The following is a 15,169-nucleotide window of genomic DNA, read 5'->3' on the forward strand; positions in this document are numbered from 1 at the left end:
CAGGAGGTCAATTACTTTGGTATGCAAAGTATACCAAATATCTACTTATTCTACTTTTATCCTAGATAAAAGGAATCCCAGGTTTCTCCCAAGAGGTAAAAAATGGGAACACTAAGCTCACAGCAATCTTGCAATATTGTCACACTTTTGGAAATGATTACTATATTACCACTAGTAGTATTCATGATGATAACAGGAACATACATTTTCTGTAAATCTTGTAGGTACCAGGTACTTTGCTTGTTATATGTTGTCTCATTTAATGTTCATGACAATAAGAAATTCTATTATTATCTTTATTTTATAGATGAGGAAATTGAAACTCAGAAAGTTAGATGATGGCTTAAGTCACACAAGTAAAAAGAAGCAAAGGCAAATTCAAATCCAGTTCACATGACTCCAGAACTCAGAATCCTGATCAGGCACTCTATACATTGAACCCAAGTACATAGGGAAGCCAATATAGGGTCTTAGACTGGAAACAAATCATCAAGTGATGAACATCTATGAAACTGGATTAAGACCCATCTTCAATAGAGGACACCATATGGTAATGAGAATTCCTAAGTAGAGGACCAGTGGAAATTTACAATTACTTTGGAAATATAAATAGCCTTTGGTATGAGAAAGCCACCTGAACAACTTGGGATAGTTGGGAAGGAGAAGCACTCCAATAGAAGATGCTAGACTTTCTGCTAATAAGGACATATTATAGCTTGAAGTGATTAATTGGTAAATAAAGAATATGTGATATATTGCTACATATAACTGGTGAAGTGAATCATTTTGTATATATAAACCTAATCTATAATGTATATTCATATACATTAGTGGATTATGGATTTATAACTGCTTCTTAGAGGAAGGTGGAGATGTTTGGAAGACAGCCAAAGTCTTTTGAGTTGGTGGAACAAATGGTAACTATGCTCTGCCGTAATACAATGCAGGAAGTTTTGTCAATTAGAAAGGATATATCTTAGGAGAAAGCCACTATGATATTTTGTATTTTCTTAATTTGGTATGTCACTTTGGATCAGAGTCATTAATTTATAACCTAGTGTAAGCTTTATAATCTTTAGTTTTTTCTATTCATAATTTATCCAGCTCTGATTTTTTTTTTAATTTGAAACACCTTACTGTTACTTTTTGTGTAAAAAAAAAACACTGGTTTCGAATAAGCTTCACAATTTTATTCATGAGATATAACCATCCTTATATCAATAGTAACTGCTCAATTATAATTAATCATTTTGGAGAACATGTTATTGCTTCTTATAAATCAGCTGCTGCTTCTAATATTACAAAATGCATTTCAATGAATTCCCATCTATACTGTTGTCATATTTGCATTTTTTTAAATTTCCTTCTTAAATCCTTGGGGTTGGAAAGAATCTTAGAGATCCTCCAGCCCAATTTTAATGATAAAAAAATTGTCACTCAGACAAGTTAAGGAACTTGTTCAAGATTCTATCCTTCATTAGTGGCAGACCTAGGGCAAAAAGCCAATTTCCAGAGTATTCCACCAAGTACACTTTCCACTACTTATAAACTCCCAGACCTCTACCTAGAATCAGAAAAAGCACATCCCGCTCACCATTATGGATTCATCTTATTTTTCACTAACTGAGGATAGGAGAATATCTAAGGCAAATCATATCACTATAGATGAAATAAATATAAATATAAATATAGATATATTTGCCTTAGATATTTTAACACTTTGTCTCTTCTTACCATCCTCCCTTAGCTGCTGTATAGACCACTGTCTCAATAAACTGGGAGGAAGGGGTGCCTGGGTGGCTGCCTTTGGCTCAGGTCAGGGATCCTGGAGTCCCAGGATTGAGTCCTGCATCAGGCTCCCAGCTCCACAGGGATTCTGCTTCTCCCTCTGACCTTTTCCCATTTCATGCTTTCTCTCACTGTCTCTCTCTCAAATAAATAAATAAATAAAATCTTTAAAATAAATAAGCAAACAAATTGGAAGGAGGATCCCAACATCCCATTCTTACAGGATCATTCTGGCCAAGAAAGGCTCTCATCGAGTGAATGAATAATAGTTTATTATTTCATCCAACATTTTTAAGCACATAGTATTTTACAGACACCTTTGGGGTGACCTTGGTGGTACTTATGCAATTCTAACATCTACATGGTTATCAATAAGCCCATTGTCCTAAAAATCCTCATGTATGTCTTATTTATATGATTTTTCCCCCAAATCACAACTATGAAAAAAGTAGGTTGGTGATATTATATAACATTAATGGCTCGAATCTTTTACCCTTCCTGTATTCACATCCCTTGACCTATGACTTTCCTGTCTCTCCTATAGCCATGTGAGTCATTCAGTGGAATATTAACTGGTGTAATGGGACCAAAGGCTGGAAAGTCACCTGCCTATTTGGGCTGGCTCTCTTATGTCAGAGAGTAAAGACATTTTAAATTTTAATAGATTTTTTTTCCAAATTAGACCACAGAGTTGTACTATTTCTTCATATAGTTCTCAATAATAAAGTCTTCCAAATAACCCCATGAGGTATTCATTATTATCCATATTTTACAGATGAGAAAACTGAGATACAGAGAAATTAGGTGCCTGACTTGACCAAGGACATAGAGATGATACGTGGTGGTGTCAGGACTAAAATGCAGGCCTACTTTCTTAACCCTTTCACTGTGCCTCTCCCTTGTATTTCCTTGTGCAACCATCACCACCATCCCTCTCCGAACATTTTGTCCTGCCTGAATGAAACACTATGTCCATTAAACACCAAATCAACATACTTCCTTCTCCCACCTTTGGGAACCACCATTCTACTTTCTGTTTGACTAAAATAGAAACCTCATATAAGCAGAATCATACAATATTTTTCCTTCTATTGATTGGCTTGTTTCACTTAACATAATGTCCTCAAGTTACATCTATGTTGTAGAATATGTTGGAACTTCCTTCCTTTTTGAGACTGAAGAATTTTCTAATGTATGTATATGCCACATTTTGTTTATCCATTTACCTAGTAATGGACATGAGTTGTATCTACCTTTTAGTTACTGTGAACAATGCTGCTATGAACATGGGTGTACAAATATCTGTACCTGTCCTTTCTTTCATTGATTTAGAGTATACATCCAGAAGTTAAATCACTGAGTCATAAGATAATTGTATGTTTATGTTTTGAAGGAATTGCCATGACATTTTCGACAGTGGCTCCACCATTGTGCATTCCCATAAAAAATGTACAAGGGGGGACGCCTGGGTGGCTCAGTTGGTTAAGCAGCTGCCTTCAGCTCAGGTCGTGATCCCAGCGTCCTGGGATCGAGTCCCGCATCGGGCTCCTTGCTCAGCAGGGAGCCTGCTTCTCCCTCTGCCTCTGCCTGCCATTCTGTCTGCCTGTGCTTGCTCTCTCTCTCTCTCTCTGATAAATAAATAAAATCTTAAAAAAAAAAATGTACAAGGGTTCCAATTTCTCCACATCCCTGCTTACACTTATTTTTTGTTTTTTGTTTTTTTTTTTAATTGAAACAATAATGTCTTCTCTCAGCTCAGAAAAAAAGTATTCTTCTATTATCACTTTAATTATATCATTCCTTCTAATCCCTCTACTCTCCTTATAGATGCTTTCCTGGGATTTCTGAATGCCTTGCATGCCTTATGAGTTTTTGTACCTCATATACTGGAAGACATCCTTCCTTCCAAGTTTCACAGTATATATATATATATATATATAGTCTTTTCACACTATATTTTGAGGAAACTTCTTGGCTTTACCTTCCATAAAACTAATTAGGTTTTCAACCACACCTATTCTACTATTCAATTTTTTAACTGAAATTTTTAGGTAATTGTGTGATTTACTTCAGAAGTTGGGGAATATGAATGTAGTCACATATTTTACATTTTACATTTTTTCAAGTGCCCTTTAGCTGACAACTAACCCTTTCTTGAGATAGCCCTTCTTCCTCCCTAAATTTTACAGGACTCCAAAGAGTTTGCCCCAGTTCTTTTGTCAATGAGCTGATAAAACTTGAATGTGATGAGTCTGATACTATGACCACTTTTGTCACTGACCAGAGAGATGCTTTTGAAAACTATTATAACACCTTATCCATCACTATAGTTTTACAGTCTCTTGCACAAATTTCTTTGATGTCCTAGGTTTAAACTGCAAGGATATAGCTCTTTCAGCTCACATGCAAGCTTAATTATTATTTGGTACCATAACCCAATCTGTCAAGGTAGTTGGTTTCACAGGTATTTCTTGTTGTGGCTCTATGATATCCCATACGCAACCCTCCCCAAGTTAAACTTTCACTTTAATGTTGACCCTTGCACACCTGTCCAGTCTCTACCTATCCCCATGGTGAATTCCTCCCTGAGAAATGTGATGTCCCTAGTCAGCCAAAGAAGTACTAAAGACATTAAACCTCAAAAGGAAAAGAGTTGACGTTTCTTCTTGGGTAATTTCTTCTTCCCCATGCAAACATTCTCCATCTCCTTCAGTAACCAACTCAGCTTTCCAAAGCCTTAAGATTAAAGGCAGCTTTTGTCAGTCAAAGAAGTTCATATTATCCCCTTTCACCTGGGCAGTAGGTTAACTGTTTTCATTTAAGTGACACTTTTCTGAATGAAAATTAGTTCCAGAGTGACCGGTCTTATCTATATATATGAAGAAGCTTTGGGGAAATTAAGAACTTCACAGTCTACATCATCAGTTGCTTCAATACATTTATTTCAACAATCATGTAGAGGTTTTCTAATTTCTATAAATTCTCTCATATACTTTACTTTTTCTTAGCAATATATTCTAGTTGTATGATTATAGTGTCCCCTCAAATCTCTTTGAGGATACCAATTAAATTGTTTCAATAATCTTTTCTATATTTCTCCAGTAATCCAATTTCTTCAAGAATCATTTTGATTTGTAAAGTTGGTAACTCATTTTTATCCTGTCATTTTTCCTTAAATATCTGGAAACTCAACTATTTATATGTGACAGTTTAGGACAACTGATACAAATGGCCAATGTGAAAGTCACAGTTCCTTTGATAGTGAATTTGACTGCAAAGGACAGAAGCTGTGGCTATGATGAGTGAGCTGGGATCCGTCATCAGAGATACCTCTCTGTTAGGGAAGGTAGGAGCTTATTGTCAGGGTATGGAAAGGTTTCCCCTACTGTCAGCCGATATTACATGTGAGAACCACTCAACTTCTCTCTCTTAGCTCCAGTACTCACTATAAATATCCCTGCTTACTCCCAATGACAAAATCCATCCACCCCTTTATTAGTTCTCAAAATATTTTTGCCAGGTCTGCTAGAGCTGGGAGTGTATGCATTTTCCAGATGCTTGGAATGTCCTAGTTTCACTGGTCTTCCTACTAAGTATCCAGTAGATGATTCCTGCCTCTAGCTCCTAATGATTATGACCTTGGAGTTTTGCCAAAGTTCTGTTCAAATAAAACAAAAATAAAACTCCCTTCTTGCTCCATTACCATTCTATTTCATTTGTATTAGCTGCAGTTATCAGTTCTATCTGGTTACTCCATCAATCCATTCCCATCTGCTTTATATCTTCCAGAAATTTATTGCTTCTGCTAATGTCAACCTTCATCTTTCCTAGTACTGTTTCATTGTTTTTCTTAATTTTATATTTATTCACTCATTCCACTGGAACTTTGGGGATAAATCTGTGTGCTTAGTCAGTCATCTAGAAGGCACTTAGCTCCCAAGTGACCTTTTCTCTTATTTTTCTTTTTTCCTTATTTCTTCATGATTTGTATTTTATTACTTTTTATTTCATCTGCTTTATTCAAATGGCTTTTAATAAATAGGATGGTGACAATAGCACTGGTATAGGAGTTATGATTCTTTTATTCGATTTATGCTTTTGCTAATATTAAACAGGGCCTGGCTCATGGTAGGTGCTAATTAAGTATTTTGGAACATATGAATGAATGAAGTAAATTATAATCCAGACCCATACTTCAGCTTTCTCTAATGTAAAATTAGGATACCTCTGTAAGTAACAGCAAGCTATGATTCTTCTTAGGCTAGATAGAAAACATTTATCATCACCTAACAGAAGGCACCGAAAAGAGAGAGGCTCCCAATGTGTGAGTAGAAATGCAGCAATATGCAATCACATAAGTGGCAAGGTAAGACAGAAAACTGTGATCAAAAACCTAATAGGAGACCTGTGACATCAGAGTCTCACGGAAGTTCAAAGCAATCATAATTAGGCTTTAACAACTGAGTCTCAGGGGACTATAGACTGTGATCAGGCCAGAGGGCAGCTGAGCACTGAATTAACCAAGAGAGAGATAAAAACATAGTCTGCCTTTGAAAGAACCTATGTTAACCACTCTCCTTTTTCTAAACCCACATCATAAAAAGTAACATAACTAAAATCCTCTGGGGCCAAGGGCCTGACAACCCTGCCCTGAGAAATTCCTTAATATCCTCCAACCTGACTTAAATGCTTCTGCTATGTCATCCAATGGCAATGAGGTTTCCAGGTTGGGTGGTAAGTTTCAAATACACACACAAGCAGCGTAACTCTCTACCATAAGCAGTCATTTCAAACAATTCATTAGTAATGGTCTTGTTTGGCAGAATGAAAAGTCATAATCATGAAAAATGTCTTCAGTGGGTTCTTTTACATTTTTAATCATTTTATTATTATGATAACTTTTATTATTCTATATTTGAGAATCCTAAGGAAACACAAAAGTTTGCAAATTATATATCTGCCTGATATGCTCAGTTCAGTGGTCTTCAAACACAGTCACCTGAGGGCTTACTAAAGCACGCTACTGGGTCTCACTCACCCCCAGAATTTCTGATTCAGAGCTGGAAGATAGGACCCACCACTCATGACAGGGAGATGGTCTCATAACATATACAACTGAGCCTAGTGTGACGTCCCCCTAAGCCACATCTTCAGGTGTATATCTATTGGGATGCTTTTAGCTACAAATATCGAAAAACAAAACTCACTCCACTTGAGGTATGCCCTAATGGGTTTTGTTCTATAGACCCACATCACTGGAAGTGCCTCATGGAGTAAATACATAGTTTGCTTTACTGACAGAATTATGTTTAAATCTAGAGAAAGAACTCTAAGACAGGGCTATTAAAACTATTTTAAGTCTTAATAGTTAACATTTTTAATCTTACCTATTGGCATATTCCAGTGATCTGCACTATTCTAGGTGTGATAGTTTAGGCATAAATATGATTGAACTTATTCATGTCTTGATGATGTCTGAAATTGACAACCAGGCAGGTCCAGCTACTCTGACACTAAGCATGGCCTTAACATAAATTTCTTGAAGAAACTGGGGACCAAAGTTTACAGAGGGAGAATTTTTGAAGTATGTCCATACTCAAGTAGAGATCAAAGAAGCCCAACTAAAAGAAATGTGGACTGACATAACAATTGTAGATTAAGCAAATGTTCTTTTAATTTTTTTATTTAAATATTTATTTAAATATTTAGTTAACATACAGTGTTTTTCTCTCCTCTCTTATTGATTTGTTCTTTCACATTGATTGATTTGCAAATATTGAATCACCCCTGCATCCCATGGATAAATCCCACCTGGTCATAGTGGATAATCTTTTAATGTATGGTTACAAAGTGGTGCAACCACTTTGGAAAACAGTGTGGAGATTCCTTAAGAAATTAAAAATAGAGCTTCCCTATGATCCTGTCATTGAACTATTGGGTATTTACCCCAAAGATACAGATGTAGTGAAAAGAAGGGCCATCTGTACCCCAATGTTCATAGCAGCAATGGCCACAGTCGCCAAACTGTGGAAAGAACAAAGATGCCCTTCAACGGATGTATGGATAAAGATATGGTCTATATATACTATGGAGTATTGTGCCTCCATCAGAAAGGATGAATACTCAACTTTTGTATCAACATGGACAGGACTGCAAGAGATTTTGCTGAGTAAATAAGTCAAGCAGAGAGAGTCAATTATCATATGGTTTCACTTACTTGTGGAACATAAGGAATAACATGGAAGACATGGGGAGATGGAAAGGAGAAATGAGTTGGGGGAAATTGGAGGGGGAAATGAACCATGAGAGACTGTGGACTCTGAGAAACAAACTGAGCATTTTGGAGGGGGATTGGAGAGGTTGACCTTGGTTGTGGCTATTATGGAGGGCACACATTACATGGAGCAGAGGGTGAGGTAGATAAACAATGAATTTTGGAACACTGAAAAAAATTAAATTAAAATAAAAAATAAATAAAAAATAAAAAGAGTCTCTTGTAGGCAGCATATAGATGGGCCTTATTTTTTATCCATTATGACACCCTGTGTCTTTGGATTAGAATATTTAGTCCACTTTCATTCCAAGTAATTATTGTCTTGTATTTATCACCACTTTAATACTTGTTTTATCATTGTTTCTGTAGATTTTCTCTGATATTTTCTTGTCTTTGTTACTTTTGGTCTCTCCTTTCATTAAAGGAGTCCCCCTTAATATTTCTTGCAGGACTGATTTATTGGTCACAAACTCTGGGTTTTTGTTTTTGTTTTAGTTTTTTTTGTCTAGAAATGTCTTTATCTCTCCTTCTATTCTGAATGATGGCCTTGCTGGACAGAGTTTTCTTGGCTACAGATTTTTTTCCCATTCAGCATTTTGAATGTATTAAGCCACTCTTTTCTGGTTTGCCACATTTCTATTGAGAAGTCTTCAGCTAGCCTTATGGATTTTCCTTTATTAAGTACTTCTTTTTTATATTGCTGCTTTTAAGATTTTTTTCTTTATTAATATATTTTGTAAATTTAATTACAATATGTATGGTGTTAGCCTGCCTTTGTTGATTTTGAAGGAAGTACTCTGTGCCTCCTGGATCTGGATGTCTGTTTCCTTCCCCAGATTAGAGAAGTTTTCTGCTATTATTTCTTGAAATAAATTTTATGTCCCCTTTTCTCTTTTTCTTCTGGGACTCATAGTAATAGGAATGTTATTATGTTTGATGGAGTCACTGAGCTCCCTAAGTCTATTCTCATGTTACATAATTTTTTTTTCTCTTTTACTTGGCTTCATTATTTTCCATTATTTTGTCTCCTAGGTCACTAATTCATTCCTCTGCTTCGTCCAGCCTGCTGTTCATTGCATCAAGCCTGTGTCCAGTCTTATTTATTGCATTCTTCATCTCTGATTCTTTTTTAACTCTGTGATAAGGGTATCACTGATGTCTTCCATTCTTTTCTCAAGTCCAGGGAGTACCTTATGTATGTAGCTTTAAAATCTCCATCAGGCATGTTACTTTATCTGTTTCACTTAGATCTTTGGCTGTGGCTTTATCTTATTCTTTCATTTAGGATAAATTCCTCCATCTTGGCATTTTTTCTAAATATCTACTTTCTTCTGTGTATTAGGAAAGCCAACTATGTCTCTTGCTTCTGAAATTAATACCCTATGAAGAAGAGGTCATGTAGTCTTCAGGGCCTTGTCCTGGGAGTGTCTCCAGTGTGTGCTGTATGCACTCTGTTCCTGTGCTTTGTCTGCTCTATCCTTCAGGCTAGTATCCTTCAGGCTAGTCATCTGCAGAGGTTCTCCTTTAATGCTGTGGGCAATGTTTGGTCCCTGAACTGAATATGGTGAGTTTTTTTTTTTTTAAAGATTTTATTTATTTATCAGAGAGAGAGTGGGAGAGAGCGAGCACAGGCAGACAGAATGGCAGGCAGAGGCAGAGGGAGAGGCAGGCTCCCTGCTGAGCAAGGAGCCCAATGCGGGACTCGATCCCAAGGACGCTGGGATCATGACCTGAGCCGAAGGCAGCTGCTTAACCAACTGAGCCACCCAGGCGTCCCCTGAATATGGTGAGTTTTAACTAGGTGTGCTCTGGTCTGCTTGTGAAATGATACCTGATACCAACTCCAGCAGAACTGAGGCCTTGAAGGACTCTCTGATCAGGAGATATGGTATAGGCAGGGGTTTATGCTGGTCTTCTGAGGGAGAGTCCCACTGTACAAGGACTGAGGCAACCTTGACTGAGAAGGGCAATCTTGTCAGAGTATGGAAGGGAGGCTTGGAGGGGGTTTGGTATAAGAAAATAAGGCACCAAGTGTTGGTGCTGTGCTGCTTTCATGGGTAGGTCTATGTTTATGCTCAGGACAGGAGAAGGAAAAGGTGCCAACCAAATCCTTTGTTCCTGGTGAGACATCTCTGTGAACACTACTTCTCAGAGACATGCTCCAAGAAGAGTTAATAATCTTACACTGTGTGCTCCAGGCATTCTTCAGTTCACAGTTTCCATACCATCTTCCCCTGGTTGTTTGCCTACTTTCTCTCCAGGAGAAAGGCAGTGCCATCTGGGCTCTATTCCAGCCAAGCCCCCTGACCTCTAAGACTCCAGGCTTTAAGCCCCATTGGCTGCAAGAACTCACAATATCCAGCCCCTCTCATTTTCCAAGCAATGGTTTTGGGGAAACATTCTCCTATTCTCCTTGTGTATTCCCTTCTGTGCTCCTCTCTCTTTCTTACCCTTCTCCATAACCATGGCTCCGTCCCCTCTGCAGCACCTATAATCCATTTCTCCCCTAAATGAATTTTCCACATTTCCTACCTCCTTCAATGTGGCCTCTTCTCCCCCTTTTGTTGTGGAGTTTGTTCTGTCAGTCTTCAGGTCAATTTCTGGATATATAGAATGATTTGTCATCTGGTTGTGTTCATAGGATAAGACAAGCCTATGATCTTTCTAAGTAGCTGTCTCATCTTCTCCTCCAGCAAGAGTTCTTTTTTAAAAATCTTGAAAATTGGGACGCCTGGGTGGCTCAGTTGGCTAAGCGGCTGCCTTCGGCTCGGGTCATGATCCCATCATCCTGGGATCAAGTCCCGCATCGGGCTCCTTGCTCGGTGGGGAGCCTGCTTCTCCCTCTGCCTCTGTCTGCCTATGCTCACTCTCTCTCTCTCTCTGACAAATCAATAAATAAATAAAATCTTTAAAAAAAAATTGAAAATTATGACTCAGAGTTCAGATGAACTAAAGTGATTGGCAGTGAAAGGAATCACAACATGTGAAATTCCTTAAGTAAAAATTCATTCATTTTAATTTTGCATTTGTTACATGTAAACAAAAGAAACACACACACACACACACACACGTTAAAAAAAAAACCTCACTCCAACTGGCAGCAATAAGAATTGTTCTAACCATGAGCATTGATTGGCTAACATAAGGACAAATCCAGAGGCATAGTGAACTTCAGGGGTAAGGACCCAAAGATTCAATTACATCATCAAGGATGTAGTTTCTTTCCACTTTTCATCCTGCTATCTGCATCGTTCACTTCATCCTTAGGTCAGATCTCCTTATGTTTCAGAAAGTTATCAGTAGCCATAAAGGCCACATGCTTCCCTGTCCATGTCAACTACAAGAGAGAAAGCACCTTTCCCAAGCTATCAAACAAATACTTTTTCTTTTAGAATGACTGGAAAAAACTTAAGTCATATATTCATCCCTAAGCCAATAATTGGTGCCAGAAGAAGCAGTTGGTTGATTGGCTTAGACCAAGGCTGCTGAACAATCATTTCTAGGAGGACTGAGACACATGTTTGGTTTTTACTACTTAGGAGTTAACCAAGAACTCAGTCAATTCCACGAACTACAAATAGAAGAAGGATGGAGTGAATTTGGGGGGGAATGTTCCATAAAGCAGGCAAAACTTGAAAGGATCTTTAGAGCATAGAACTTTTGACATAATTTTGACACATGCTAACATGAGTCTGAATCTGAAAGTACACAGCAATAATGACTGATCATTACAATGACTCAACTTTAAAACTGCTAGTCATTTTGTATATTTATACAAGGTGCCTTTGATATGACATCTATACTCTGGATATTCCCCTAAAGACATTCTTATTTGAAGTGAGATCCCTTTTCCTTCTCTCAGAACTTCAAGATATTGACTTTGCAACTACGTAACAGGGGAAATACCAGATAAACTTCAGAATTCCTTTCCTCTTGGACTCCTTTAGAAAGTTGTAGAGCATTATTTTCCTTTTGTATTTCAGCAATTTTGTTACTGGGCTTCTTTTTTTTTTTCCTCCTAAACTGATCATTATGGATAAACATAAAATCTCTAAATAGATTTTCCTAGTCAGTTAACCATATTCTTGAGGGAAAACATAAGGTAGAATCATTATTAAAAAGCACTCTCAGTAATACACACATCTTTATTATGTCAGTCTTTTGCCAAAAAAAAATAAGATTGATAGTAAAATCCACTTAATTTTTTTTCTTCGCAGAATCAAGCCATCTGCCTCAAAATACACCATCAGCCTCTGTTAGATGAATTCACACATTTTAAAGCCCCGGAGTAACCATTTGAATGGAAATTGGACACTTCTTGTCATTTAGGAAGCTTTTTTAAACTGGAAAGGCTTCTCGTTTGTTCAATTAAATGTGTGTGTATGCAATACACTTTATGAAATTTATCCCAAAACAGCGAGGGCTGAAATAATATTTGAAACAGATGGCACAGCTGCTGTATTTAGAGAGCTACCCATGGACATAGATGGAGACATTGAGGGAACTTTGAAGTGCAAGTCAAAATATTGTATAATCGAGACTCTAAACCACAGTCATTAGGGATGGGAAAATCTTTGTAATGTCAACCCCTTCCCTAATGGAGGTGTGGCAAAGGTGCTAAGATTCAGTCAAGTGGAATTTATACCCTTCTCTGGATGAATTCTTCTCTTCTCAGTTGAGCCTTAAAATTTGAAAATGCAGGATCTGCTGCCTCAGACTTTTCTCTCTCTTGAATACTGTTTGAAAACAGAGGTACACGCTGAAAGTATTGTTCCCAAGGGAATGTTAGGTAGTGGCATGTGCAGTGCACAAAGAAGCAAAACGAAGTGTTTAGAGCTGGAGGGAAAGTCAGGGGAAAGACCACAGAGATTATTTCTCTAGTGCTCTAATTTTGTGAGAGAGGAAACAAAGGCCAAAACAGGTTAATTCACATCACCTCCATCCCACAGAACAGGTTTCCTCAGACTCATTTCAGGAGAAATTCCACCACAGACACTGTTTAGCACAAGGAAAAGAAAGGCTGAGTACTTTTAAATTATATCTTATTTCACTTTATTTCATTTTGAATATGTGTCATATCTAAAAACAGTCATAATTTTATAAGGCAGATTTAAAATGGCAATGAAGAGAAAAAGTTCAACTTTTCTTAAAATAGCTTTAAGGTTAGAATATTTATATATTCATATTATATATATATATACATATGCATGTATACACACACATATATATACATATATATATATATACATATATATATATATACACACACACACACCCTAATTTCTGTAAACAATGTGTGTATTAACAGGGTATTTGGCTAAATGTTTCATTTCACTTGATCACATTGATACAACTTGCAGCTTGTTCTATAATACTTATACAATTCTACCTCTTAATCCAAAAGAGGAAGCAAAAGTTCTGATGCAAAATTCTTCAGTTCAGAAGTCTTGAGAAGATGAAATACATCTGAGCAAACACACAGTCACACACGCACACACACACACACACACACACACACACACACACACGTGCGTGCGCACACACATACACACACACACAACATAAACAGTGACCAGGAGGAAAATATTTTACATTCATAGTTACAATTCTTCTTAAATGCAGCAGTCTCTGGGGTTTGGAAGTTCACACATTTCCCTCTCACTTGTGGTTTTATAGACAAATGTTGAAAGCAGATGCCTTTAGTTTATTTCAGGGAGATCCCTGAGCTACTGAAAATGACAAATCTCAGCAATCACATTTAGGTTCCAATATCCTTCTTAGTTGAAAAGAAATGGATAAAACCCTTAATAAGAAAAGCAGCAAATAACTAAGTTTATCCATCATCTTCTCTGCAGCAAGAGCTAATGAAACAGAAATGAAACCATGTCCATCTTCAGAGGAACTTTTCCCCAATAGACTATTCCTGTAGTTCAGTGGAATCCTCCTGGAGAGAGCAAATTGATTTTCCAAAACATCTTGGTTATCCCACAGACAGAATAAAGTTACAGTCTGACATGTTAACCTTCCACTACATTTCTGAGACCGGATCTATACAACTGGAACAAAGGAAGAATTAGGGCAACTTCAGGTCACCTCAGCAGAAAGTCCCTTTATGCCTGAACTACCCCAATGGTTGGTTCATTTACCACTTTTGTCTCACTCGTTAGCTCACCACAGCTCTTGTGCATACATGGTTGTAGCCCAGTCTTTGTTTCCATGTAAATCAGAATAGTAGCCCCTAAAAAGTGACAACTGCACTTAACTAACATGTACACCTAGACCAGCTAGGAGTCTCTCCAGAACAAGACTCTGTTTTTCTTTTTCTTTACCTTTGTTTTTTTTGCACTCAGGGAAAACAAAGTAATTTTCCCAGTGCTCTGAGAAGTTTCAGCCTTCTTGTTTCCATTACATAATATTTTTGACAAGTTTCTGTAAAGAATTTTAAAATCAGAAAAGCTCAAACACATTGATCTTAAAATTTCTTTTAAGTTAGTGACGTTTCACTTCTCACATAATAAGTGGTGAAAGCCAGTCAACAGCTAAAGAGTGTTTCTTTTTCTTTGATATGGCCTTGTGTTTAAAAGAAAAAAAATACCTCACTGAAATTCATATCTATAAAGTTCTATATTAGGATGTGTGAGTCACCCACATAAACACACACATTCATTCATACATTCATTAACTAGGGAAGAAAGAGACAAGGACAATTTGACTTAGGAAAAAAATCAGCAGAGCAAACCTATCACTTGGTCACTTTCAGTATGTTGTTTGTCAGAGGTATAGGAGAAGGTCAACCCAAGGGCACTGTGGAGAGCTAATCTACCCCATATACATTCCTGGAAGTTCTAACATGACAGAGAGGGAAATTGTCCTAAGGTGAAAGAGCATCCAGTTAGTCTACACATTTGGGGTCATCTTCAACTGCATACTGCAAAGATAATTAGGGGTGCTAAATTATACAGTATTGATCAGGTTAACACAAACTACACACCCCTGAGAGACTGTGAGAAACTGAAATAGTGTATGAAGTAAAAGAGTTTAAACACAAGGGGGTTTATAAAACACAAAGAGTGAGGCACTTTATTAGACTCTAAAGAAAGACCAGTA

The 15,169-nt window shown here is 37.2% G+C and overlaps 1 protein-coding gene and 1 non-coding gene across 2 annotated transcripts in view; one reads left to right on the forward strand and one right to left on the reverse strand.

Annotated features, from left to right (window-relative positions):
• The window catches only part of ZPLD1 (zona pellucida like domain containing 1), a 236,288-nt gene that overhangs the window by 159,662 nt on the left and 61,457 nt on the right, over nucleotides 1-15,169 (reverse strand). The window lies entirely within an intron of this gene.
• On the forward strand, nucleotides 7,000-7,128 carry LOC131826265 (small nucleolar RNA SNORA18). The gene has a single exon (XR_009351514.1). It is a non-coding gene; the product is annotated as a small nucleolar RNA SNORA18 (small nucleolar RNA).

Source organism: Mustela lutreola, chromosome 2 (assembly GCF_030435805.1).
Source record: "Mustela lutreola isolate mMusLut2 chromosome 2, mMusLut2.pri, whole genome shotgun sequence".
In the NCBI taxonomy this organism is placed as follows: Eukaryota; Metazoa; Chordata; class Mammalia; order Carnivora; family Mustelidae; genus Mustela; species Mustela lutreola.